Here is a 27564-nt window from a genome sequence, read left to right as displayed (position 1 = left end):
ATAGGATCTTTAGTTGTAGCATGTGGAATATTGTTCCCAGACCAGGGATCCAACTCTGGCCTTTGCACTAAGAGTGCAGAGTCTTAGCCACAGGACCACCAAGGAAGTCCCTGGAAAACCTACTCTTGAGACGTTGATTACCTGAGTAATTTGTATGTTGATTGGGTTTGCTATATAAGTGCTAAACCTATTGTATTGCCTACGTAGAATAATCCTGGGCATATGTACAATTTCTTAAAACATGTTTTTTTCTTTAAATGGGCTATTTATGATATAGCACTTCATATTTGTTAAAATATAGAAAACTATCCTTTCTGGAGGTCACCTAGAGCCCTTCATTATTTTCTTTCATTTTCTCAAGTTCTCCTTCTGACCAAATCCAGGCCGCACCTTGGAGTTTCTCTTATGAAGGTGTTGAAAAGACACCTAAAATCATTTTTGCATTAAGGCTCTGGCAAGATAGGTGGCTCTGCCCATATATATATATATATATATGTGTGTGTGTGTGTGTGTATGTATGTATATATATAAAACGTATATATTTATATGTGAAGATTATTTTTGTTGTACATAGACATGGCCTGGGAGTTGTAGTTAAGAAATGGGGTGGCCTGTAATAAGAGGAATATCTGTGAGAATTTCAGTGTATCAAGCAAATTTGAGGTAGAGAAGTGCCCTGGGGTCACATAGTTCCACCTTCGCCAAACAAGTTCACAGGCCTGCAGTTTACCGTAGTGCAATTTTCTTTACCTTGTGAAGCCTTATCTTTTAATGTTTGAAACCCCTGACTTCTAAAATGAGCATCTAATATCACGTCTTGGTTCTCATATTCCACTGCTGCAGCGGGAAAATTGGGCTAGTGCCCCTGCAGCAGATCTGTTTTAACCTTAAGGATGGCATTGCCTTACGAAAGTTATTTTTTTCCCCTTGTCAAATTTAAGCAGAAACATTTCAGACATGGAGACTCAAAAACTCATTTGCAGTCTGAGAAATAGAATCCATCATATTTCTTCTCTGATGGAAAAGACTATCTAACAGATTGTTTAATTCAGAAAAGGGAACAAGTGGCCTGTTGATGTATTGCTTTAGTTTCAGACATTATTGGGAGAAGGCCAATAAAAATACCTTTTATATAATCATTAGTAATAGGGCTTTTCTAGGTGGTTGCTGATAGACTGTGGATAAACAAAAGAATTAACTTACCTCATCCTAAAACAGAATGCAAATCCATCTTTCATTGTTAAAGGGCTCTTAAGAAAATTGCCAATTTCTATAAATGATCTAGCTTGTAACTTTTATCACCAGGTAGTTAATTTATGAATAGTTGGCCTAATGAGACATTAACCTGTTAGAATCTTTGCTTGAAACCTAGAGTTAACTGATTTTAATAGATATTATTGCCCCCCCCCTTTTTTGTAGTGACAGGATACACTATATACTAGAGCTTGATCACTGTGCTTTTGCATTATGAATCAGCATAGAATTCCATACTGCAAACTCACCTGTTCTCTGATAATCCTCTATGCTCTAATTCCCATTGAAACCTTGAATATACTGGGCTCTGCACTTGTTTCAAATAGGGTAAATGAGCAGGTGTCTTGAAGTCTAATATTTAAGCATCCTGCATCCTTTCTACTTGCTTTTCAAAAATATTGAATAATTTTTACTATTTTTCAGATATTCTGTAGTATTTTTGTGTGAATTTTATAATAGGAAATTTTTAAAAATACTTTTTCCCTTCAAGAATATCAGTCAGGTAATTGTCACTATGACAAATAGATGGAAAACAATGGAAACAGTGACAGACTTTATTTTGGGGGGCTCCAAAATCACTGCAGATGGTGACTGCAGCCATGAAATTAAAAGATGCTTACTCCTTGAAAGAAAAGCTATGATAAACCTCGACAGCACATTAAAAAGCAGAGACATTACTTTGCTGACATAGGTCTGTCTAGTCAAAGCTATGGTTTTTCCAGTAATCAAGTATGGATGTGAGTGTTGGACTATAATGAAAGCTGAGTGCCAAAGAATTGATGCTTTTGAACTGTGATGTTGGAGAAGGTTCTTGAGAGTCCCTTGGACTACAAGGAGGTCAAACCAATCAATCCTAAAGGAAATCAATCCTGAATATTCATTGGAAGGACTGATGCTGAAGCTGAAACTCCAATATTTTGGCCACCTGATGCAAAGAAGTGACTCCTTTGAAAAGACCCTGACGCTGGGAAAGACTGAGGGCAGGAGGAAGAGGGGACAACAGAGGATAAGATGGTTGGATGGCATCACCTACTCAATGGACATGAGTTTGAGCAAGCTCTGGGAGTTGGTGATGAACAGGGAAGGCTGGTGTGCTGGGGTTGCAGAGTCGGACATGCCTGAGCCACTGAACTGATTGTCAGACTCTGACAGACAGTCATGGAAAATTTGATTTACCAACCTGAGTAATTCTAAACCCTCTTTTTACAGTTTCTATAATAACTCCTATTTTCATCCTATTTAGAAAGCAGGATATAAAATACATAATTTTATTTTAATGTATTTTATACATGTATATTGGCAGAATGCAAACTGCCTTAAAGGCAAGAGCAGTCCCAAAGTGTGGTAATGGTTAGTTTTTATGGGCTTGTTATTTTATTGTTCTAACTATTTTGGGGAAGGGGCAGAGATTTCCAGGATGTGGGCCACTGCCAATCTTTTGCCTTTATGGTAGGCCTCAAAACTGTCACGGCACTTGTGAAGGTGTAATTTAACATGGTAATGCATTACAATAAGTGTGTAATAAATCTGCCACCATCTTGAGCCTGGTAGGTTCTAACTGGTTGTTGTTGTGTGAGCTTCTTCCTAGTGCTCGTGCCCTGCCCCCCTTCCTTCCTGTCTCATACTGACTGATAACTGTCTCCTATTTATTAGCATAAGAGTTTTGGTTTTTCCTTTTGTCTTGTTTATATTTCTAACTTTTAAACATAATAGATACGTGTTTCTTCCATAGGGGGGAAAAATGGGGGCAGGTGGGAGGACAGTCCAGGAGGGAATATATGTATACACATGACTGATTCACTTCATTGTACAGAAGAAACTACACAGCATTGTAACACAACTATATCCCAATTTAAAAATAAAAATAAATAAAACTTCTAATGGTGGAAAAAATATTTAAAAAATATTCTTAAGCAGTGTTCCTCTGAGAATATCTGTCCAGATATGTTAGAGGGGAGCCTAGGTTTTGACGAAATTGGTAATTGGCAATTAACTTATTTCTTTCAGGACTTTTATCTTCTGGGAGGTGCAATCAAAATAGGTTAATATATTGCAGGGCTTCAATACAATTTTTGTTTTCAGAAATATTTACTATATACAAAAAAATCTAAGAATTTAAAAAACAATTCAACATTAAGGATATTTTTTTTTTTTTTTTTTTTAATTTTTTTATTAGTTGGAGGCTAATTACTTCACAACATTTCAGTGGGTCTTGTCATACATTGATATGAATCAGCCATAGATTTACACTTATTCCCCATCCCGATCCCCCCTCCCATCTCCCTCTCCACCCGATTCCTCTGGGTCTTCCCAGTGCACCAGGCTGGAGCACTTGTCTCATGCATCCCACCTGGGCTGGTGATCTGTTTCACCATAGATAGTATACATGCTGTTCTTTTGAAACTTCCCACCCTCACCTTCTCCCACAGAGTTCAAAAGTCTGTTCTGTATTTCTGTGTCTCTTTTTCTGTTTTGCATATAGGGTTATCGTTACCATCTTTCTAAATTCCATATATATGTGTTAGTATGCTGTAATGTTCTTTATCTTTCTGGCTTACTTCACTCTGTATAAGGGGCTCCAGTTTCATCCATCTCATTAGGACTGGTTCAAATGAATTCTTTTTGACGGCTGAGTAAAATTCCATGGTGTATATGTACCACAGCTTCCTTATCCATTCATCTGCTGATGGGCATCTAGGTTGCTTCCATGTCCTGGCTATTATAAACAGTGCTGCGATGAACATTGGGGTGCATGTGTCTCTTTCAGATCTGGTTTCCTCAGTGTGTATGCCCAGAAGTGGTATTGCTGGGTCATATGGCAGTTCTATTTCCAGTTTTTTAAGGAATCTCCACACTGTTTTCCATATTGGCTGTACTAGTTTGCATTCCCACCAACAGTGTAAGAGGGTTCCCTTTTCTCCACAGCCTCTCCAGCATTTATTGCTTGTAGACTTTTGGATAGCAGCCATCCTGACTGGTGTGTAATGGTACCTCATCAACATTAAGGATATTTTTAATTAATTATGAGAACATCAATATTCATTTCCAAGAAATTTCTTAGTAAACTAAAAAGCACCTTTTCTTGAAATTGTAATCTGTCAGAAACCAAGAACCAGAGGAGTGTTGAAGCCATGTTCGCTAAAGGCAGGGATAAGACCAAACTCCCACTAATTCTATTATCATTTTATATTTTTCTAGAAGTTCTAGCAAATAATATAAAACAGGAATAGGTAAATGTATAAGTGTTGGGGGAAAAGAGACAAAATTGTCATAATTATTGTTATTTATAGATGACACGATTATCCACTGAGGACAACCTAAGAAAATCAGCACTTTCTAAAATAACTTAGTAAGTTGCCCATACTTGATTACATGAAAACCCAGTGCCTCTTTGTATATGTCATTCATAATATCAGTGTAAAAGAGAAGGGAAAAATGAGATCTCCCAATTAAAATAACTACTATACATATGAAAAATCTGGCAAGAGACATAAAAGGAAAGGCAAAACCTCTGTGAAGAAAATGACAAAATCTCGAGGACAGACATTAAAAAGCAAAACTGGATGGAAAATCCAAATATTTAAGAGTTATCAGTTTTCTCTGAATCTATTTGTGAATGTAAAGAAGTCTTCATGGACATCTAAGGATTGTGGAGAACTGCAGAATTCTTGGAGAAAAATGTGAATCTAAAAATCTGTCCAGCAAAATAAATATTAAAATAGTTTAAAAATGTAATAACAAGATTAATGAATGTGGGCTTGTTAAAATATATTATAGAATTCTTATAATTAAAATGGTGTGGAAACAATAAGTATTCAAGGAATTTATATAGTTCATTGGGGCATAATGCAGTGTCCAAAAGCTGAATGAAGTTCAAATGCAAATTGAGAATGTGATAAACATATTTTAAATCTATTAGAAAAGAATGAAATCTTTAGTATATTAAACTGATACAATTGGCCAACAAATGATAGGTTGGTAGATGATGGATATATAGTTGTACCCACAGATTACTCCTAAATAAGTTCCAGATTAATTTGAATTGAAAATGAAAATACACATATACTGAAAGAAAACATAAGAGTTTAAAAATAAGTATCAGGCTGAGAATGAACTTCCTAAGCATTGTACCAAAGCCAGAAATGATAAATGAGATTGTTGATTTGTTCACCCCAAAATGTAAAATTTTATGTGTCACATATGACACAATTTAAAGAGTTAAAAAAGCAAATGATAGATATTAGTAAGATATAGGACAAAATAATATCTTCAGTAATAATAATACTTAGCTCTCATATATGCTTATTGCATATTGGGCCCTATTCTAAGTGCTTTAAATGTATTAACTAATCATTCTAAGAGATCCATGAGAATGGTACTTTTTTATCCTCATTTTATAAACAATGAAACTAATTTCTAGAAAAATTTTTCCTGGTCACAAAGTTAAACAATTAGTAAACAGTAGAGCCAGAATTTGAAGCCAGGTCTCCTGGATATGAAGGTTATGCTCTTCCTGCTCTGTTTGCTACTAAACACTTAAAAGTTGCAATTAATAAGATAAAATTAAGCATTCAAATAGAATAATGGACAAACAGGTATTTACAAAAGAAATACTATAGTTAATAAACACTTGAAAATGTTAAACAATAATGATAATCAACAAATGAAAAATAAAAGGGGACTGAATATTTAGCGTTTCCTACTAGTAATGATTGTGGTCATGTGAGAGTTGGATGAGAGAGTTGGACTGTGAAGAAAGCTGAGCACTTAAAAATGGATGCTTTTGAACTGTGGTGTTGGAGAAGACTCTTGAGAGTCCCTTGGACTGCAATGAGATCCAACCAGTCCATCCTAAAGGAGATCAGTCCTGGGTGTTCACTGGAAGGACTGATGCTGAAGCTGAAACTCCAGTACTTTGGCCACCTCATGTGAAGAGTTGACTCATTGGAAAAGACCCTGATGCTGGGAGGGATTGGGGGCAGGAGGAGAAGGGGACGACAGAGGATGAGATGGCTGGATGGCATCACCGACTCGATGGGCATGAGTTTGGGTAAACTCCGGGAGTTGGTGGTGGACAGGGAGGCCTGGCATGCTGTGATTCATGGGGTTGCAAAGAGTCTGACATGACTGAGCGACTGAACTGAACTAAACTGAACTGAACTAGTAATGATTGCAATATTGATTATATATGCTGAGGAATTAGGTGTGGGAAAACAGACCTCTTATATGTGTTGAAAGATGACATTTCTACAGGGCAATTTTGCAAACTATATCCAACAACTTTTTAATCACATACTTTGACCCAGTAATTATTGTCTTAAGGGAACTATTAAGCAAGTATTTGCTTATGGGTGTGTGAGTGTACCTCAATAAAATGATTGGAAATATCTAGTCTGAGTGGTTTTTAAACATCAGAAACCCATTTCTCATAGTGCTGGAGGCTGGGAAGGCCACGACCGAGGCATTGGCAGATTTGGTGTCTGGTGAGAGCTTTCTGCTTGCTTCATAGGTGACTGTCTTGCAAGTCATTACATAGCAGAAGAGGAAGAGAGCTCATAAATACACTAATTCTATTCACTAAGGTCCCACCCTCATAATCTAATCACCCCTTAATACCATCATATTGGGGGTGGTAGAATTTCAACATATAAATCTTGAGAGGGCACAAACATTCAATCTATAATATCAGGGATTTTTTAAATTCTGTTTTTCTATTGCTCACTCAACATGTTGACATTTCCATTTTAAACTCAATGCCTCATGGTCATAAGATGGTTGACTCAGTACTATCACATTCATCACACACCACCACATTCAAAGTAGGAAAACTAATGGGGAGGGGACGTGAATGTTTCTACCTTGTGTGTTTCCCTCTTTTTATCTGAAAAGAAAATACTTCTTAGAGTCTCTCTGTCTGAGCAAACTTCCCTTTATTGTTTTGGCAGAAGTGACATGGGGTTTGATTCCTAGGTTGGGAAGATCCCCTGGAGAAGGGAAAGGCTACGCACTCCAGTATTCTGGCCTGGAGAATTCCATGGACGGTATAAGTCCATGGGTTTGCAAAGAGTCCAACTGAGTGACTTTCACTTTCCACCCTTAAACCCATCATTGGCAAAGAGGCACAGAATTCCCTTTGGTTGCTTAGAACAAATATGACTCAGCCTCTAGGGCTGGAAGAGAATCTACTCTCACTGTATGAAAGGGTGAATCTGTTTACTCTACTCCTCCCTCAATGTACAAAATTAGGGTTCCATTAGCAGTGAAAAAAAGGGTGTAGGCTGTTAGGTAGGCCAAAGGATTGTCTACCATATAAACTGAATCTAAAAACTGAATCTTCTTTGTTAACACAGTAAAGCAAAACACAGCAAAACCTTTGTCAGACTTTTATTGGAGAAATAGTGTAGCCCACATTTCAAATTAACACATTCTTTTATCATTTGTAATTTGGGAGATACAAAATCATAGAAATGTAGAACTAGAAGTTAAAAATTGTGCTGCCTAATTCACTTAATTAATGAGGTAAGTGGAGTCCAGCAGGTTATAATCTTCACCACGTTGTGATTAAGGAGCCAGCCCAGCCTGTTGATTTCCTCTTCAAGACAGGACCACCCATGTGTTTGCCTCTGCCATGCTTCAGTCTACATAATTAAAAGCAATCTTGTAATGGATTTCTGTTCATTTATGGTGTTTGATCTGCTTTTTTGCTGTTGCATTTTGTTTTTTTTTTATTTACTAGTTCATGGCTTTCTCTTATTTATCCTTTATTAAGTCCAAGTGAAAACTCATCACATTTTACCATGGCAAAAAAACAAAAGTTTTTTCTTCCTATTACCTGTCCCACCATGAAAAACTCTTCTTTGAACCTCTGTTCCACCTTTTCAGTTTCCTGATAGTTAATGCTTCCATAACGTTCTCTAACACAAAATTTCCAAAAATATATTGGACTGCACTATATTTATAAATTTTTTTTAATTGAAACTCATAGGAAGATTGCAAAAGTAGCACAAGGAATTTTCATGTATAATACCAAAATATTAACATTTTAACTTACCCTTTGCTATATGCATGTACGTGTGTGCATATATAAATTTTTCTGAGCCTTTTGTAAGTAAGTTATAGGCATGATACCCCATTTTCAAAATACTCCAGCATGTATGTCCTAAAATACGGACATTGTCTTACATAATGTAAAACACAAAAAATTATCAAAATCAGAATAATAACAGTGGTACAGTATCATTTTTTAACCTGCGGATCTTTTTAAAATTTCACAAAGTATTGTACTTTTCTTCATAACAAAAGAAAATTTTCTATTCTAAGCACAGCAGAATCACATGTATTTGGTCGTCATGTCTGTTTAATCTTCTTTTCACCAGAGTGATTCCTTATGGCTTGTGTTTTTGAAGCATATGGTTCCTTTGTAGAATCTCTCTCAATTTGGTTTGCTTTGTTACTCATGATTAGATTCAAGGTGAGCATTCTCAGTGCTTCAGGAAGCAAATTGTGTCATCTTTTTCCTTTATGGTTGATGTTAATGTTGATCTTTAATGAAGGAGGTGTCATGCCAGATTTCTCTAAAGTTACTTTCTTTCTCCTTTGTAATTAATAAACATCTTCTGGGGGGATGCTTTGACACTATGTAAATATTCTGTTTCTCACTGCTATACCCTCTGCCTTTGCCTGAAGCTATTACTATAATAGTGGTTGTCAAATGATTTTCTAACTCCATTATTCCTAGAACATTTGTTAGTTTGCATTCCATTGTAAGAAACAGTTTTCCTTTCTTTCCCATTTATTTATTTACCTGCCTACCTACTTATCCATAGACTTCTATTTTTACAGTTTATATTATCATGATTTATTTTGACACTCAAATTGTCCCAGGTTTTGCCAGTTGAAACCCCTTCAGATTGGCTTTTATGTCATTTCTATATGTCCTAATCATTCTTTGAACACTTCCTCTTCCAACCCCCTTTGTGACATCAACTTTTTTTCAAGGTTCTTTGTTCTTTTCAGGAGAGAATGGTATTTAGACCAGTATCCAGTCACTAGATGTATTCACTGTTACTCGGGTATTATTACTCACGTACAGCTTAAGAGTATAATACACCAATGGAAAACCAACTGGGATTCTTAAAATAGTTTATATATTTGAATTAAAGTACACAGGAAAAAAAGTATTTAATGAATGACAAAAGTTTTATGCATTCAGATTTCTACAACATGACAGAAGTCTGCAAATTCTACAGAGTCTAATCATGGGATAGAGGTAGAAGGACAAATGAATGGAAGGGCAAAAGGGTGGACAATAAATGTTTTATAGAATTTGGTTTGGTCTATTACCACTTCTCAAGCTCTAAACCAGTAGAATACTTTTCAGTTCTTCCCTTTTCCTTCATCAGCATGTGAGGATTAAACTCATAATGTCCCTAATATCCTAATGTCCCTCTTCTGTCCTATTTCCCCAGTAGTGGCTTAGAATTCATTGCTTCTTTTCACTATTGAAAATTGAATAAGTAAAATTGATTTTACGGTGTTAATGTTAAAATGCATCAGAGATTCAGACAAAAAATTTCTTTGTGCTTTGCATTATAATAAATGATCCTGTAATGAGTTCAAATATAGTAGGCTCTAACTTAAAAGCTAGTAGAAATACACTTATATTTTAATTATTTATTGTTTAATGTCAGGAAAAAATAAAATTTTATGAAAACTGAGACACTTGTATATGTGTCAAAAAACCTTATATAGATACCCCTCTCTTGAGTTAATTTTAGAATAATATCTTTTAGATCTAATTTTTGTGTTCTCAACATTGCAATTTTGTTTAAATTCTGTACCCCAAGCTACTGAACTATAGCTTTGTAAGTGCGATTCCTTTGTAATGCTTTATATTAAAACCTCAGTTTCATAGCAGCTGATGATATGTTGACAGCTGTAATTCAGCACGCTGTCCTTCTCTCTCTGTCTCTCTTACACACACACACCTTCTATATATACTGTATACATATCCCAATAAGAAAATGGCAGGGAAACCTCAGCTTTCAGATGATTTATTGAAATTACTGAAAACTCTGGTTTGTAGAATCTGCAGGGGATGGATTCTTGTCTCAACTGTACCGTTTACTGGCTATGACCTGGGGGTAACTTACTTCTCTAAACTTCAGAGTCCTCTCCAAATGGTAAAGTGACCCAAAGGCATATAATCTAACACTGTGTGTCAAAATATCTCATCAAAATAGCACAGCCACATGAAGTAATACATATAAAGTGTTGGTGCTAAACCTGGCTCAATGCAATTGTTCAACAATCTCCATAATTACTATTTTCTAAGCATATTTTTCTAGAAATGGATCTGGTATTAACAAAAAATCAGCTTAAGGATGAGCAGGTTGATTGTTTTTTTCCTCTTCAGGTGCTATAGGTTTTCAGAGTTTTAGAGCAAAATGATACTGGAATGAAAGTAAATTTGTGACCTCATGGACTATAGCCCATCAGGCTCCTCTGTTCGTGGAATTCTCCAGGCAAGATTACTGGAGTGGATTGCCATTGCCTTCTCCAAGAGATCTTCCTGACCCAGGGATCGAACCCGGGTCTCCTGTATTGCAGGTGTATGCTTTACCATCCGAGCCACCAGAGAAACCCATTGATGTTGAAATACTACAGTCCAGTTCTGGATGCCTTGGGCACTAGTGAGAATTTTTTGGCTTAGTTCTGTTGGGTCCTACCTTTATTTACTGAGAAAGTACCCGCCCCTGTGGCTTTAAAACACACTTGGATTTTGATGATTCTCACAGGTACCAAGATCCCCTGGAGGAGGGCCTGGCAATCCACTCCAGTATTCTTGCCTGGAGAATCCCATGGGGAGAGGAGTCTGATGGACTGTGGTCCATAGGGTTGCAAAGAGTTGGACACAACTGAAGCAACTTAGCATGCACACAGAAGTACCACTCTGATTCAGAAATATTGTTGTTTTTCTCTATCCCCTCCCCATTGACTGCCCCCATAGAATTTGACTTTACTCTCTAGCACTTATCAGAGTTTGCAGTTATGTATTTATGTATAATCATTTGTCTAATAGCTGCCTCTGTCCTCATACTAGATACTAAGTTGCATGAGGGCAGGGAGCACCAACTATTTCAATCATTGAACATCCAGTGGAGTGCCTAATCATGACAGTTGTGTTTTAGAAGAACATTTCTGTCTTTGAAAATATTTTAAGGCGGTAAACCCACACATACATTGGCGCTGTGCATTTGAATTACTGACACTATCGTTGAGAACAAATAGCTTGAAGGATAAAGAGACAAATTAAAGAGGTAATATTAATTAACTGGTTCCAGCTAAGTGATAATGTAGAATCTTTCAGGTACTGTGTGGATATTGTCCTATGTATGCTTATGTGCAGAGATCCCAATATACAGAAATAACATTGTTTCTTGTGATACTGCAAGGTGATATTAGTGAATTATTGATAGTGTATTCTATCCTCAATGCTTAGCTCAGGGTCGGGAGATGGATTATACCCAGTAAATATTTGTTAAATGATTCAGTTTGCGTGTGAGGCTGAAAAACATTTTGGATAAGTAGAGAAGGAAAGTCTTCATTTAAAATAAGCATTTGGTATCAGATAATTTTACTGTACCCTGTTCTGTCTGTGCACCTTATCCCCCAGCTGTAGCAGTCATGGTCTTTACTGTTTATAACAGCAGTGCCGTTGCAGTGCAAACTAGCTGCCTGTGTGGTGGCAAGCTTCTGCCAACAGTATTGGTGTCATGCTGTTATATGTTGCAGGCAAATGTCACCAGCTCAAAATTCCAGAGTAAGTCTAGGTTTGATGAATAGTATATGCTGTGCTGTGCTTGGTCGCTCAGTCATGTCTGACTCTGTGACCCATGGACTATAGCCCACCAGACTCCTCTGTCCATGGAATTCTCCAGGCAAGAATACTGGAGTGGGTAGCTGTTCCCTTCTCCAGGGGATCGTCCTACCCCAGGGATCTAACCCAGGTCTCCCATATTGCAGGTGGATTCTTTACCCTCTGATCCACCAGGGAAGCCCAGGAATACTAGAGTGGGTAGCCTATTCCTTCTCCTGGGGAACTTCCCAACCCAGAAATTGAACTGGAGTCTCCTTCATTGCAGGTGGATTCTTTGCCAGCTGAGGTACCAGGGAAGACCCAATGAATGGTTTAAGTCTTATAAAAGTGAATTTTTCCCACCACCATCATCAATTGCCAAATTTTTGTGTAGTGAAAAACAGTTGGTCCTTTAAAGTACTATTCATTTCAATAAGTCAGTCAGTTGGAGGCTAATATTAATATTTATTCAGGGATTTCAGTGATCAGACAAATGTTAAGAATACCAGTCATCAAATAGGCTGCCTTCAGGGAACTTGCAGTCCAAAAAGAGTGATAGGCATTAAGCTAATAGATTGCTAGCTACTAATGGTACTAAGCTAATGAAAAGCTCAAGGAAAATGTTATAAGGAAGTGGTCTCCAACCTTTTTGGCACCAAGGAACAGTTTTGTAGAACACAATTTATCTTCTTGGAAGACTGAAAAGTGGGGGAATGATTTCAGGATGATTCAAGTATATTATATTCATTGTACACTTCATTTCTATTATTATTACATCAACTCCACCTCAGATCATTAGGCATTAGATCCTGGAGGTTGGGGACCCCTGCTATAAGGGGTAATAACAGGGGGGACCTACTTGAAATTGGATGGATAGAAAAATCCTTTTTGAGATGTTAACTGAAATCTGATGGACAGGAAAAAAATGTGGAAGGAAAGAAAGGGGTGTGTGTGTGTGGATGAGGAGGAGAGGAAGAAAAGAACGTTCTAATGAGGAGGTTAAAATATAAAAGTGTGTGTGAGCCTCAGCTGGGGAAATAGTGGGATGTCCAAAGACTGATAAATAACCCTGTTGCTGAATTCCAGTATGCAGGAAGAAAAGTGGCTAGAGAAGAGTTGGATGGAGGCTGGGGTCAAGCTGTCAGGTCCTTGTAGATAATGGTAAAGATTGGGGATTACTTCTTTTTCTGAGTCAAATGAGAAGTCATTAAAAGTTTCAAGTAGGGCATTGCATGATTCAAAGTATAGTCACTCATTATTCACAGATTCTGTATTTGCAGATTCACTTACTTCTGCTGCTGCTGCTAAGTCGCTTCAGTCGTGTCCGACTCTGTGCGACCCCATAGACGGCAGCCCACCAGGCTCCCCCGTCCCTGGGATTCTCCAGGCAAGAACACTGAAGTGGGTTGCCATTTCCCTCTCCAATGCATGAAAGTGATAAGTGAAAGTGAAGTCGCTCAGTCGTGTCTGACTCTTAGCCACCCCATGGACTGCAGCCTACCAAGCTCCTCCATCCATGGGATTTTCCAGGCAAGAGTACTGGAGTGGGGTGCCATTGCCTTCTCCACACTTACTTGCTAATAACATTTATTTGTACCCCAAAATCAATATATGAGGAGCTTCATGGTTATTAGCGGAAAAGTGCAGAATAGTGAAAAATTCAATTTATCCTACACACAGGTTCTCAGCTGAGGTCAAACAAGGTGACACTGCTTTCTTGTTGTAGCTCCATGATGTAAACAAGTATCTTTTTCACAGTGTATTTAGAGCCACGTTTTGCTCATTTTTATGCTTTTTATTTGTGATTTTGCTGCTTAAAATGACCCCAAGCAAGGTACTAAAGTGCTGTCTGCTGGATTTTCCAAGTGCAAAAAAGCTGTGATATGTCTTATGGAGAAAATACATGTTTTAGATAAGCTTCATTCAGGCATAAGTGATAGTGCTGTAACCATGAATTTGATAGTATTGAACCAACAACACATATTAAATAAGGGGTCTTTAAACAGAAGCAGTGACTGACTCAAAACAGAAAAACTGACTCGTTAGAAAAGACCCTGATGCTGGGAAAGATTGAAGGCAGGCGAAGGGGACAACAGAGATGATATGGTTGGATGGCATCACCGACTTGATAGACATGAATTTGAGTAAGCTCTGGGAGTTGGTGTTGAATAGGGAAGCCTGGCGTGCTGCAATCCATGGGGTTGCAAAGAGTCGGACACGACTATGTGACTGAACTGAAACAGAAACACACACAAAACAAGGTCATGTGTTGATCAGTTAACCAGAGGATTGAAAGAACCTAACCCTGTATGTCCTTTAGGAGCAATTGTTCCAAATTTTTTAATTCATTGTTTGTAGCCTGGTGGCTCAGACAGTAAAGAATCCGCCAGCAACGCAGGAGACTTGGGTTTGATCGCTGAGTTGGGACCATCCCCTGGAGGAGGGCATGCCATCCCACTCCAGTGTTATTGCCTGGGGAATTCCATGGAGAGAGAAGCCTGGTGGGCTATAGTCCATGGGGTTGCAAAGAGTTGGACGTGACTGAGTGATTAAGTACAGCACACAAGCACAGAAACTTTATAGATCTTAACTACTGTGAATATCGTGAATCTACTGTATCAGTTTAAACGGTTGCTGTTCTGCCGTATGCAGTATGGAGAAAGAACAGAAGGAGATGTAGGAAGTTCTAGAAATATTTCAGTGGAAATGTGAGAGATCTAGCAGCCTGTACAGGGAATATGGAGAATATGGCTTATGAGGAGACAAATTTGAGAGACCAGGACTGACCGGCGGTAAAGATCCAGAGTAAGGTTTCTTTGGGGCCCTTTCAGACCGTGGCGGTTTCTCTGCTGCAGATACCCAAGGTACATCATTCTATCAACCCCTTCTGTCTAAAAGAAGGTCTCCACTATATATTAGTATTTGTTGTTTCCAGCTAACGATATGTATGCTTATAACTTAGCTGAATACTTAAGTTAGTATTTAAATAGGATTGTTTTTAAAATCTTTCAAAGAATGATACTGATATTGACCACATCATCTGGACTATGATTAATATTATTTTTTAATTAATGTGGTCTTAATTAATTTATACTTTGTCATGTATTTAATAGGTTTTCAAGGGCTATCAACTCATCTCTGTGAGAAAATGTCTTCTTCATCAACTTGTAATACTGACATTAATCAGCCTAGAAAAACAGATTTTTGCATTGTCATCATCTAGAGAACTTCAACCAGGTTTCACCTCCTTTCACCATTAAATTGAAGGGAATTTTCTTTCCATAGTGAATGGGTTGGCATATTAAGCAGACTAGTTAATGCTAGCTGCAGTTGTAACATTTATATAGTGTCTGTCTTTTCCATTTTTATAAATTAAAAATCAATTTACTTTACTTTTAAATTTAATTTACTTCACCAGAGTAGTTTCTAAGATGAAAGTAGTCAGTGATGGGTCTTTCTCCTACAAATCATGAAACTTCTTTTTTTTAAAAAAATTGAAGTTTAGTTGATTTACAATATTGGACTAATTTTAGGAGTGCATAGTCAATTACTTTTTTCTGATGAAATTCCATTATAGGTAATTATAAGATATTAAATATGATTTCCTATACTATATAGTAAATTCTTGTTGCTTATCTGTTTTACATGTAGTAGTTTGTATCTGTTAATCCCATATTCCTAATTTATCCTTCCCCTATGAGACCTCTCTCTTCATTTCAAATAAAATACAACAGCTTCAAGTTATAAAGGTAAAAAATTCAAGCAAACATATTTCTTTAGCAAACAATTGACTTTAGAAATATCTACATAAGCAGATATATGAATAAACTGTAGTGAGCACATTGGTATCTACACAAATAGATACCCCTCCATTCTTGTTAGAACCATCTCAATACTATGCATGCCATGTTCTCCACATGTCCAGGTTCTCAAAAAAGAGGATGCTATCATCAGTCCTGGAGGTTTGGAACTTAACCTTCTTTAGCCAATGGTGACAATATCATCCTTTCTTCCAGGGACTGACTTGGAAAAAGTCATGTGATTCAACTCTGCCCAAAGAACTATGAGGAGAAGTGTGCAGGGGTAACTTCTGAGAAAGGTTTTCTGGTGATAGAAAGAGACAGGGAAGGACAGCACGTTTCTGAATGTGTGCCTAGACAAACCAGTGGTGCCAGAAGTTGTGAAGGCATCTGACAGCCACAGTAGCTCAAGCATGAGGACAAAAGCTAAGGCCCTGGGGAAATACGTTAAAAGCCTGAGTATGTGATGTCACTGCTGAGACATTTAATTAACCAAACCTACAGAGGAAATTTTATCTATAATTTATTACTGTTATGTTTAGGGCTTTATGATTTGACTCTTCTGTAATTTGCAACCACAACCATCCTAATATGGACCACTATTAAGGAGTTTATTGTTTCATAGTTCACAGATGTAAGATGCACATATTTGCACACTTTAATATCTGAAAAGAGATGTATCTTAACAATTGATAGTATCAGATTCAGTGAACTAAAGGGTTTTTTTTTTTTTTTTTTTTGCTAAATGAAACATTCAGCACTAAAATATACAAAGGCATGGTGTTCAAGAATAGTGTTCTGGTGACATTTTAAGGTATCTAGCCTTAATAGAATCTAGAGCAGTCAATATTATCCTGATCCAAAATGAAATAGTGCACCACCCATTATATTAGTTAAAAAATAATATGACTGTAGAGCATGAACTATAATAATGGAGTCAAGATAAAGCAATCAAGACTATAATATCTTTTGATTCTTCCAAAATATATTTTTTATATTTAAACAACATTACTTATATTGAAAAAATATATAGCTATTTGTTTTGGGAATACAAAGTTATTTCTGATTCAGTTCAGTTCAGTCGCTCAGTCATGTCCGACTCTTTGCAACCCCATGGACTGCAGCACGCCAGCCTTCCCTGTCCATCACCAACTCCTGGAGTTTACTCAAATTCATGTCCATTGAGTCAGTGATGCCATCCAACCATTTCATCCTCTGTCATCCCCTTTTCCTCTCACCTTCAATCTTTCCCAGCATTAGGGTCTTTTCCAATGAGTCAGTTCTTTGCATTAGGTGGCCAAAGTATTGGAGTTTCAGCTTCAGCATCAGTCCTTCCAATGATTATTCAGGACCAATTTCCTTTAGGATACAGGTTGGATCTCCTTGCAATACAAAGACTCTCAAGAGTCTTCTCCAACACCACAGTTCAAAAGCATCAATTCTTCAGCACTCAGCTTTCTTTATAGTCCAACTCTCACATCCACACATGACTACCGGAAAAACCATAGCTTTGATTAGACAAACCTTTGTTGGCAAAGTTAATGTCTCTGCTTTTTAATATGCTGTCTAGTTTGGTCATAACTTTTCTTCCAAGGAGCAAGCAACTTTTAATTTCATGGCTGCAGGCACCATCTGCAGTGATTTTGGAGCCCCCCAAAATACAGTCTGTCACTGTTTCCATTGTTTCCCCATCTATTTGCCATGAAGTGATGGGGCCAGATGCCATGATCTTAGTTTTTTCTGAATGTTGAGTTTTAAGCCAAATTTTTCATTCAACTCTTTCACTTTCATCAAGAGGCTCTTAAGTTCTTCTTTTCTTTCTGCCTTAAGGGTGGTGTCATCTGCATATCTGAGGTTATTGATATTTCTCCCAGCAATCTTGATTCCAGCTTGTGCTTTATCCAGCCTGGCATTTCACATGATGTAATCTGCATATAAGTTAAATAAGCAGGGTGACAAAATATAGCCTTGACGTACTCCTTTCCTGATTTGGAACCAGTCTGTTGTTCTATGTCCAGTCCTAACTCTTGCTTCTTGACCTGCATACTGATTTCTTAGGAGGCAGGTAAGGTGGTCTGATATTCCCATCTTTTGAAGAATTTTCCACAGTTTGTTGTGATCCACACAATCAAAGGCTTTGGAGTAGTCAATAAAACAGAAGTAGATGTTTTTCTGGAACTCTCTTGCTTTTTCGATGATCCAGTGGATGTTGGCAATTTGATCTCTGGTTCCTCTGCCTTTTCTAAATCCAGCTTGAACATCGGGAAATTCACGCTTCACGTACCATTGAAGCCTGGCTTGGAGAATTTTGAGCATTACTTTGCTAACGTGTGAGATGAGTGCAGTTGTGCGGTAGTTTGAACATTTTTGGCATTGCTATTTCTGATTAATTGATCATAAATTCATAAATTCCAGTTTATGACTATTATGTAACAGTAAGTTTATATTAGGCTTGTGAAGTGCCAGGCTGGAAGAATCACAAGCTGGAATCAAGGTTGCTGGGGGAAATATCAACAATCTCAGATGTGCAGATGATACTACTTTAATGACAGAGAAGAGGAACTAAAGAGCCTCTTGATGAAGGTGAAAGAGGAGAGTGAAAAAGTTGGCTTAAAAGTCAGCATTCAGAAAATAAAAATCATAGCATCTAATCTATCACTTCATGGCAAATTGAAATGTGGAAACAGTGTCAGATTTCATTTTCTTGGGCTCCAAAATCAATGCAGATGGTGACTACAGACACAAAATTAAGACACTTGCCCCTTGGAAGAATAGCTATGACAAACCTAGACAGCATATTAAAAAGCGGAGACATCTCTTTGCTGACAAAGGTCCATATAGTCAAAGCTATGGTTTTTCCAGTAGTCATGTACGGATATGAGTGTTGGACCATAAAGAAGACTGAGCACTAAAGAATTGATGCTTTCAAACTGTGATGTTGGAGAAGACTGTTGAGAATCCCTTGGACAGCAAGGAGATCAAATCAGTCAATCCTAAGGGAAATCAACTCTGAATATTCATTGGAAGAGCTGATGCTGAAGCTCCAATACCTTGACCATATAATGTGAAGAGCTGACTTAATTAGAAAAGACCCTGATGCTGGGAGAGATTGAGGACAAGAGGAAAATGGGGCAACAGAGGATGAGATGGTTGCATGGTATCACTGATTTAATGGACATGAATTTGAGCAAACTCAGGGAGATAGTGAAGGACAGGAAAGCCTGGCATGCTGCTGTTCATGGGTGGGATTGGACATGACCTAGCAACTGAACAGCAACAACAGAGGATAAAGTCTACTCATCCATTACATTTTAGAGACAATAAGATACTCAAGTAATAGTACTCAAGTAACGGTAACACACAGCAGTGTTTCACTAATGGCACTAACTGCGGTCAGAACACCAGTGATATAAAAGTGGATACTCTACAAGAGTATTGGGAAGTATTCATGCAGAATAATCATGTGAGCTTTATTCTGAAGTATGTGTGTAATTTGGACATGACAAGATGCAGTGGGGTAAGGATACTCCAAACAAAGAGACCTGTCCAAAATTATAAAACCTATAATTGCTAGAGTTTTTTTTCCAAGAAAAGTGAAACCTCACACTAAAATAATAACACTAGAATAATTGGCAACAGAGTTGACAGGTAGGCAGAGGATAATTGTTTGCTCACCACCAAGTTCTTTCTCTTAGATTTGCTAAAAAGGTGGAGTAATGAAAGTCTAACCTTTGACCCCTGACCTTTCCTACCTTCCCTTCAAAAACAAAAACTGGATCTTCATCTTTTTCTCATGTACTTCCTTATGATTTTCTCAAGAAACAAGACAGGACAGTGCAGAACTAAAAAAGAAATTGCAACTAAACACTCATAAGTAAAATGAAAACAAAGCAACAGTTCTTTTGTGTTCTGTACTAACATTTTACATGTAATTTTGAAAAGTGAAAGTCACGCAGTCATGTTACCCTGTGAGACCCCAGGGACTGTAGCCTGCCAGGCTCCTCTGTCCATGGAAATCTTCAGGCAAGAATTTTAGAGTGGTTAGCCATTTTCTTCTCCGGGGGATCTTCCCAACCCAGGGATCAAACTGGGGTCTCCTGCACTGCAGGCAGATTCTTTACTGTCTGAACCACCAGGAAAGCCCTACATATAATGTTAATGTCCAAACAAGCTTGTGACTGAGAGATGATCTTCATTTTGTTGTGAGAAGGTTGAGGTCCAGTGCCTTGCAAAGGTCAAACAGTGATTAAATAAGAGCTGGAGTTTGACTCCAAGTCAGTCTAACTCTAAAATGTAAACTTACATTTTATATCCATATATTATATTGTCTTCCAGTCTCTTTTTCAAGCGTGGCTTTAAGTAGGTATGCTTCACTCTTTGATTTGCCATGTTGGGTAAGGGATTTGGAAGAATTTTTCTCTTTTAGTTAGGTGTCTGAAGGTATTTTTCTATTTGTTTTAGTTTATTTGTTCTTATAGAGTCCTGTTTGCTTCATTTGGGAAGTCCTATTTACATTAAACTGTGTGAAGAATGTTGATAAGGAACATTTAGTATTTATTACTAGCAAATAGCCTATAATTACCTATTTCATTAAAAAATTACTGAATAGCTGTCTAAAGATTGGTCAATCCCAACTGATCAACCAGCTAGTGATTTTCTATCAGCATAAAGTATTTACTGTTCCCTTGGGCCAAATTTCATTCCATAAGGAACAGAGGGCCAAGCCTAATTGGAGAATAAATCTCAGACATGCATCTTGAGGAATATAGATTTTATTTTCTTTTCTACAAATAACTTGTCGTGGAGGTACCTTGAACTTTGGAAAAATCTTGGAGTTCTACAGACTAAAGTACAAATAGAAAAGTATAAAACCTTCCATCTTTTTATTTTAAACAACTTAAAATCCAAGTCGTGTACTTTTTATTTTTTTAAGTACAGACCAGTCTGGAGCTTGAAAGGCCACAAAATGCCATAGAAATATAAATGGATGGCTAACCTTTGAGGCAATGCCAACCTGGCCACAGTCATTCTGACTTTCACCAGTTTGATCCTTTTATAACAGCTTTGTAGCTCCTTTGTTTGAAGTGTTTTCTAAATATCACATAATAGGCTAAAACACTTGTTTTAACCAAACAGGAGTATTTAACAGGGTAGTACAAAGCAGATATCTGTGCTTATATAATGTGATTATTTGATCAATAAAATAAAAATATAGAAAAGTTAAATATCAGAGAAAGAAAGTGGATATTAAACTTCAGACCAACCCAGCCCACAGGCTGATTTATATTTTCACATCAGAAGGAAAATCCTCTAACACTTTCTATTTTCCATGTCAAAAGAAAGCTTTAGATTAGTGTTATAATTGACTGCATGGCATGATTCATTCCAAAATATAGTTTCTCTGTACCTTGCTTGTGATTAATTCTCTTCTTTTTAATCTTTGGAAACTGGCTTTGTTTCCTTCCCCCATTTAATTTCAACATCTTACATAACAACTAACTATTGACTTCTGAATTATCTCTGAATGTGACAAATTAAGGTGAGGCTGTAGAAATCAATAAGTATAGAGATATTTGTAATGTTTGTTTTCTGCTTTTTAGCTGGGTCATATAAATTAGAAATGACCTGGATGACAGAAAAATCAACTTCTAGACTCCTTGATACTTTTTTTTTTTACATCAGGAATTTAAAAATCGAAGCCATGGCAGTGGTTGCTGTAAACTCCAAGTAATTTCCCTTTGAAGGGAGCAATTTTCAGCTCAAGTGAAATGGCAGCAGAGGGATTAGGATAAAGAAAAAGAAAGGAAACAAAGTTGGTCATGAGTAGAATAAAAAATATTTTAGAAAATATATTTCCCACAGTTTTTTAAAGTGGCAGTGAGTGATCTGTAGCCAGATCAAGAATTTTTTTTTAATTATAAATTGATAGTGACATTTACAAACTGCTATGTTTAAATGTTTTGTTGTTGTTTAGTCATTTAGTTGTGTCCTACTCTTGTGATTCCATGGACTGTAGCCCGCCAGGCTTCTCTCTCCGTGGGATTGTCCGGGCACAAATACTGGAATGGGTTGCCGTTTCCTTCTCCAAGGGATCTTCCTGACCTAGGGATTGAACCCGCGTCTCCTGCATTGTAGGCAGATTCTTTACCTCTGAATCACCTGGACTTCCTATATTTATGATAAATAACCAACAAGGACCTATTCTGTAGAGCAGAGAACTCTGCTCAATATTCTGTAATAACCTAAATGGGAAAAGAATTTGATAAACAGTAGATATGTGTATAAAACTGAATCACTTTGCTGTACACATCAAGTTAATACAACATTGTTAATCGACTACACTTCAATATAAAATTGGAAAAAATTCATAATGATAACTATAATTTGAATCCACCCCTGCATGGATCTTCTGTCTCCTCTGTGAAGTATTTGTATCTTCTTTATCCCATAGTAAGAACCTTTTCATTCAACAGCATCAATATATTTGATATCGTTTTGTTCATCCTGCAATATATCATAATGACAACCTTATTAAGTACAAGTCAAGGTTTCTTTAAGGTTCTATGTCAAGAAGTTTGGTGTCCGGATATTATATTTTGAGTCTGAATACGTTGGCAGACATTTAGCAGATTTCATCAGAAACAGATCCAAAGAAAGCACACAGTTCTTTTTAATTCCTGATTCATGTGCTTATTCAAAGACTAAAAGCAGAACTATTTAATGAAACTTTATTTTTTCCTTCCTAGTAGTTTTGGCTTGCCTGTTATCTTTCTGTTAATATTAATTTAGTAAAGAAAATAGAATTACTGGGGAAGTATGAGCTTCTCCCTTACATCTAGTATTCTGTGAAATGCGAAGAGACAAATTAGTCCACAGACGAATACATTTGGTAAATATTCAAGCAGATGTTCTTTTAGTCACTGTAGACTCTTGGGATTCTTAATGTGTTCACATATTAATAAGGAGGAGCAGAAGGGTGAGCATACAGTGTATAAGGTCTCCCAGACTTATCTGATCATAGAACCGTTTCCTTATATGATTTTCTTTAAAATACAAAGCAGCTGTTACACTGCGTCATTTCACATTTATATAGTCATTTAATTAATATCTCCCTCTACTGGGTGAATGCTCCAGGAGGGCAAGAACTAGATCTGTTATTCCTTGTCATTTTCTCTCCAGTGCTCTGCACAGTGCTAAGCACATGTATTTTAAATATGTGTGTGTGTGTGTGTGTGTGTGTGTGTGTGTGTGTATACTAATTGGAGGATAATTGCTTTACAATGTTGTGTTGGTTTCTGGCATATATCAACATGAATCAACCATAGGTACATTGGTATACATATGTTCCTCCCTCTTGATCCTCCTTCCCATCACATCCCACCCCTCTAGGATGTCACAGAGCATGAGGTTGAGCTTCCTGTGTCATATAGCAAATTCCCACTGTCTATCTATTTTGTATGGTAATGTATATGTTTCAATGCGACTCTGTCCATTTGTCCTACTCTCTCCTTCCCCCTTTGCACCCACAAGTCTGTTCTCTATGTCTGCATCTCTGTTGCTGCCCTACAAATAAGTCCACCAGTCCCATTTTTCTAGATTCCATATATTTGTTGTTGTTGTTCAGTCACTCAATCATGTCCGACTCTTTGAGACCCCATGGACTGCAGCACACCAGGCTTCCCTGTCCTTCACCATCTCCTGGAGTTTGCTCAAACTCATGTCCATTGAGTCAGTGATGCCATCCAACCATCTCGTCCTCTGTCACACACTTCTCCTGCCTTCAATCTTTCCCAGAGGCTTTTCCAGTGAGTTAGCTCTTTGCATCAGGTGGCCAAAGACTTGGAGCTTCAGCTTCAGCATCCTTCCAAGAAATGTTCAGGACTGATTTCCTTTAGGATTGACTGGTTTGATCTCCTTGCTGTCCAAGGGACTCTCAAGAGTCTTTTCCAACACCACAGTTCGAAAGCATCAATTCTTCGGCACTCAGCCTTTTTATGGTCCAACTCTCATGTCCATACATGTGTTTTTCTCTTTCTGACCTACTTCACTCTGTATGACAGTCTCTGGGTTCATCCACCTCACAAGAACTGACTCAAATTTGTTCCTTTTTATGGCTGAGTAATATTCCATTGTATATATGTGAAAGTGAAAGTCGCTCAGTTGTGTCCAACTCTTTGTGACCCCATGGACTATACAGTTCATGGAAATCTCTAGGCCAGGATACCGGAGTGGGTAGCCTTTCCCTTCTCTAGGGGATCTCCCCAACCCAGGGACTGAACCCAGGTCCTCCTGCATTGCAGGTGGATTCTTTACGGATTCTTTACCAGATGAGCCATGAGGGAAGCCCAAGAATACTGGAGTGGGTAGCCTATCCCTTCTCCAGGGGATCTTCCTGACCCAGGAATTGAACCAGGATCTCCTGCACTGCAGGTGGATTCTTTAGCAACTGAGCTATCAGGGAATCCCTGTATATATGTAACACAACCTTTTTATCCATTCATCTGTCAATGGACATCTAGGGTGCTTCCATGTTCTCCCCATTGTAAATAGTGCTGCAGTGAACATTGGGGTACATGTGTCTTTTAGCATTGTGGTTTTTCTCAGTGTATATGCACAGTAGTGGGATTCTGGATCATATGGTAGTTTTATTCTTGTTTCTTAAGAAATCTCCATAGTGTTCTCCATAGTGGCTCTATCAGTTTGCAGTCCCACCAACTGTAGGCACATGGACTTTTGATGGCTTCTTGATACAGCTTTGCAATACCCACCTGCCTTCATCCTGCTGACTCCCCCTACCCCTCTCCTCTGCTTTTTGTGTGTCTTCCATAGTAGTTAAGGCCATTTGACTTAAGATACATATTACCTAGGTCATTATTTATTTTCATCTTCTCTAACTAAAGTCTGTGCCCATGAGAACAGAAGTTTTTGTCTGCTGTGTTCATTCTGCCAACTAACATTAAATCATACCTGGCATATATTAGATCCTCAATAAATATTTGTTTAATTAAAACGGCATCCTCAGTTTTCATCCATTTGGCCAGAAAAATAACCTTAAAATTTAGTAATATTCTCTCATTTCCTTTCCTAAAATTTAGTGGTAGCTCTTCCATTGATCAGAAAACATTCCAATCTTAGACAAAAGTGATGTAAATACTCTTGGTCTAGTTTCAGATCAGTAAGGCCTAGGCCTCAATAACACAAGTATATCTGTCTGTGATGTGTGTGTGTATCTGTATATGTGTTTGTGTTTGCCATGGTCTTCAGGTATAATTTATCTAAGATGCTACATTTGACCCTTGAACAACATGGGTTTGAACTTCATGGGGCCACGTATACACAGATTTTTTTTTTTTTCACTAAATACATCTGGCAGTACTATACAATCCAGATTTGGTTGAATCCCTGGATATGGAGGAAATAAAGATATGAAGGTCTGCCTGTAAAGTTATATGTGTATTTTCGATAGCATGGATGTTTGATGCCCCCAACCTCATCATTGTTCAAGGGTCAACTGCAGTTGCCTTTTTATAATATATAGTTCTGTGAGTTTTGACAAATCGTATCAAGTTGTACAGTTATCACCCCAGTCAAGATGTGGACTATTGCCTTCATCCCTCAAAGTTCACTCACGCTCTTTTATTGGTTTTTCCTCCCCTCTCCAGTATCTTTTCCAGACAAACAACCACTGACTGATTTCTGCCCCTATGGTTTTACCTTTTCCAGAATGACCATGTGAATGGAATCATGCAGTATGTAGCCTTTTGAGTTTGGCTTCTTTCTTCTAGCATGATGCTCTTGAGATCGGTCTGTGTGGCTGCATATATCAGCATGGAATCCTTATTGTTGCTGAGTAGTATACCATCATATGAATGTACCAGTTTGTTTATCCCTTCACCAGTTGCAGCATTTGAATTGTTTCTACTTTGAGGCAATTATGAATAAAGCTAGTACCCACATTTGTATACCAATTTTTGTGGATGTATGTATCTTCATTTCTCTTGCACAAATACTTGGGAGGGAATGGCTGGGTCTTATGACAAGTGCATGCTGAACTTTTAAAAATAAACTACCAAACCATTTTCCAATGTGGCTGCACCACTTTGTATTCCCACCACTAGCAATGCACAGTTCTCGTTGTTCTGCATCCTTGTCAGCATTTGGCATTGTCAGAATTTTTAGTTTGAGACTTTCTAATAAGTATGTGGTGGTGTGTTGTGATTTGATTTTGGATTCTTCTAGTGACTAGTAATTTTGAGTAACCTTTCATGTGTTTATTTTCCATCTGCATCTATTCTTTCTTTGGTAAAGTTTCTTTTTATCTCATTGGCCCATTTTTAAAAATCGGGATGGTTGTTTTCTTATTACTGATATTTGAGAATCTTTTACATATTCTGATGAACAGTTTTTTATTATATATGTGATTTCCAAATATTTTATTCCAGTCTGTGGGTTATCTTTTCATTCTCCTAACAGTATGTATTGTATTTGACTCCAAATGATTTCTCTAACATGATATCCTATTGTAAAGTGGAGATGATAAACAAAAACTATTTTAGTGGAGGTACATCAGTACACAGATTGACTGCACTTTAACACCATTTAAGTCTGTGAGAATAAACTTTTGAAAGACAGAGCTGAGACAGTTGCTTTTTAATTTGGAAATCTGGCTTGCAATGCCATTCAGTCAAATCTCAGATTATACCTGTAAGCCCTACGCTAAACATAGCTGAATATGTGACCAACATTTTTGAAGATGCAAACTTTGAAGATAGACATACCTGGACTCTAGGTTTAACCTGGATGCACAGCTACCTGCAAGATATATCTAGGATGGTGCAAATAAAAGAAAAAGTAGCTAATGGATTTGACAGTCCTCACTTTTCAATCCATTGAATGAGTATAAATAATCAAAATCCTCTTGTATCTCTAATACCATTGAACCAGGTAAATGCCAACAACAATGAAAAAAAAAATAGAGGAAGCAAAGATAACTGGGAAAATTATTCAAACTTTGGGGAACTTTGATAGCAAATAACTATGTTTTAATTTCACTATATTACTTAAGCAGTAAGGGCATATATTTTACTTATTACATATTTTTCTAATTATAAACATGTTCAAAGGAATGAAGTAGTGATGTCAGGATTTTCTAGGTTTCAGATTCCTTAATGTGGGAAAATTTATTTATTCTGGATGGCCCTAAATGATATAGAAGAGATTGCACAGAGTAAGGAGATAGGAAGCCAGCATTTGAAACCAAGATCAGTAGTAACAATTGCTTGTGTTTAGAGACAACCATGAATTGACATAAAAGAAGTAAAAATAACTTCTCAGAGTTATGTGGTATATACAACAGATGGTTGATTGGCTCAGAGATATGTTATGAGTCCTTAAAAAGGCAACTATCTTCTCAGGCACAACTCTGCAGTAACCATATTGGATGTGGGCATATCTAATCCACCAGAAGAGAGAATTGGTCAGCTTGTAATGTCTGTGTGCTATGTAAGCAATAGGAGATTTTGGACAGTGAAGCTTTGATGTAAAGGTCCCTTTGCCAAGACCAGTAGTGTTCTGAAGACAGATGAACTAGATGTACTTGAAAGTGAAGTAAAAGTCAAAGTCGCTCATTTGTGTCTGACTGTTTGTGACCCC

The 27564-nt window shown here is 37.4% G+C and overlaps 1 protein-coding gene across 7 annotated transcripts in view; it reads left to right on the top strand.

Moving 5' to 3' along the window:
• The window catches only part of B3GALT1 (beta-1,3-galactosyltransferase 1), a 599692-nt gene that overhangs the window by 329908 nt on the left and 242220 nt on the right, over positions 1-27564 (top strand). The window contains exon 1 of one of the 7 annotated variants that reach the window (XM_043894701.1): positions 25595-25661. The exons of the other annotated variants lie outside the window; for them this stretch is intronic. The gene's annotated coding sequence lies outside the window, so the exon portion shown is untranslated. Of the gene's footprint in view, positions 1-25594; positions 25662-27564 lie in introns of those variants that run through there. 7 annotated transcript variants of the gene reach the window in all.

The sequence above is a fragment of the Cervus elaphus genome, chromosome 33, assembly GCF_910594005.1.
Source record: "Cervus elaphus chromosome 33, mCerEla1.1, whole genome shotgun sequence".
NCBI classification, from domain to species: domain Eukaryota; kingdom Metazoa; phylum Chordata; class Mammalia; order Artiodactyla; family Cervidae; genus Cervus; species Cervus elaphus.
This window is presented reverse-complemented; position numbering and strand designations above follow the sequence as displayed.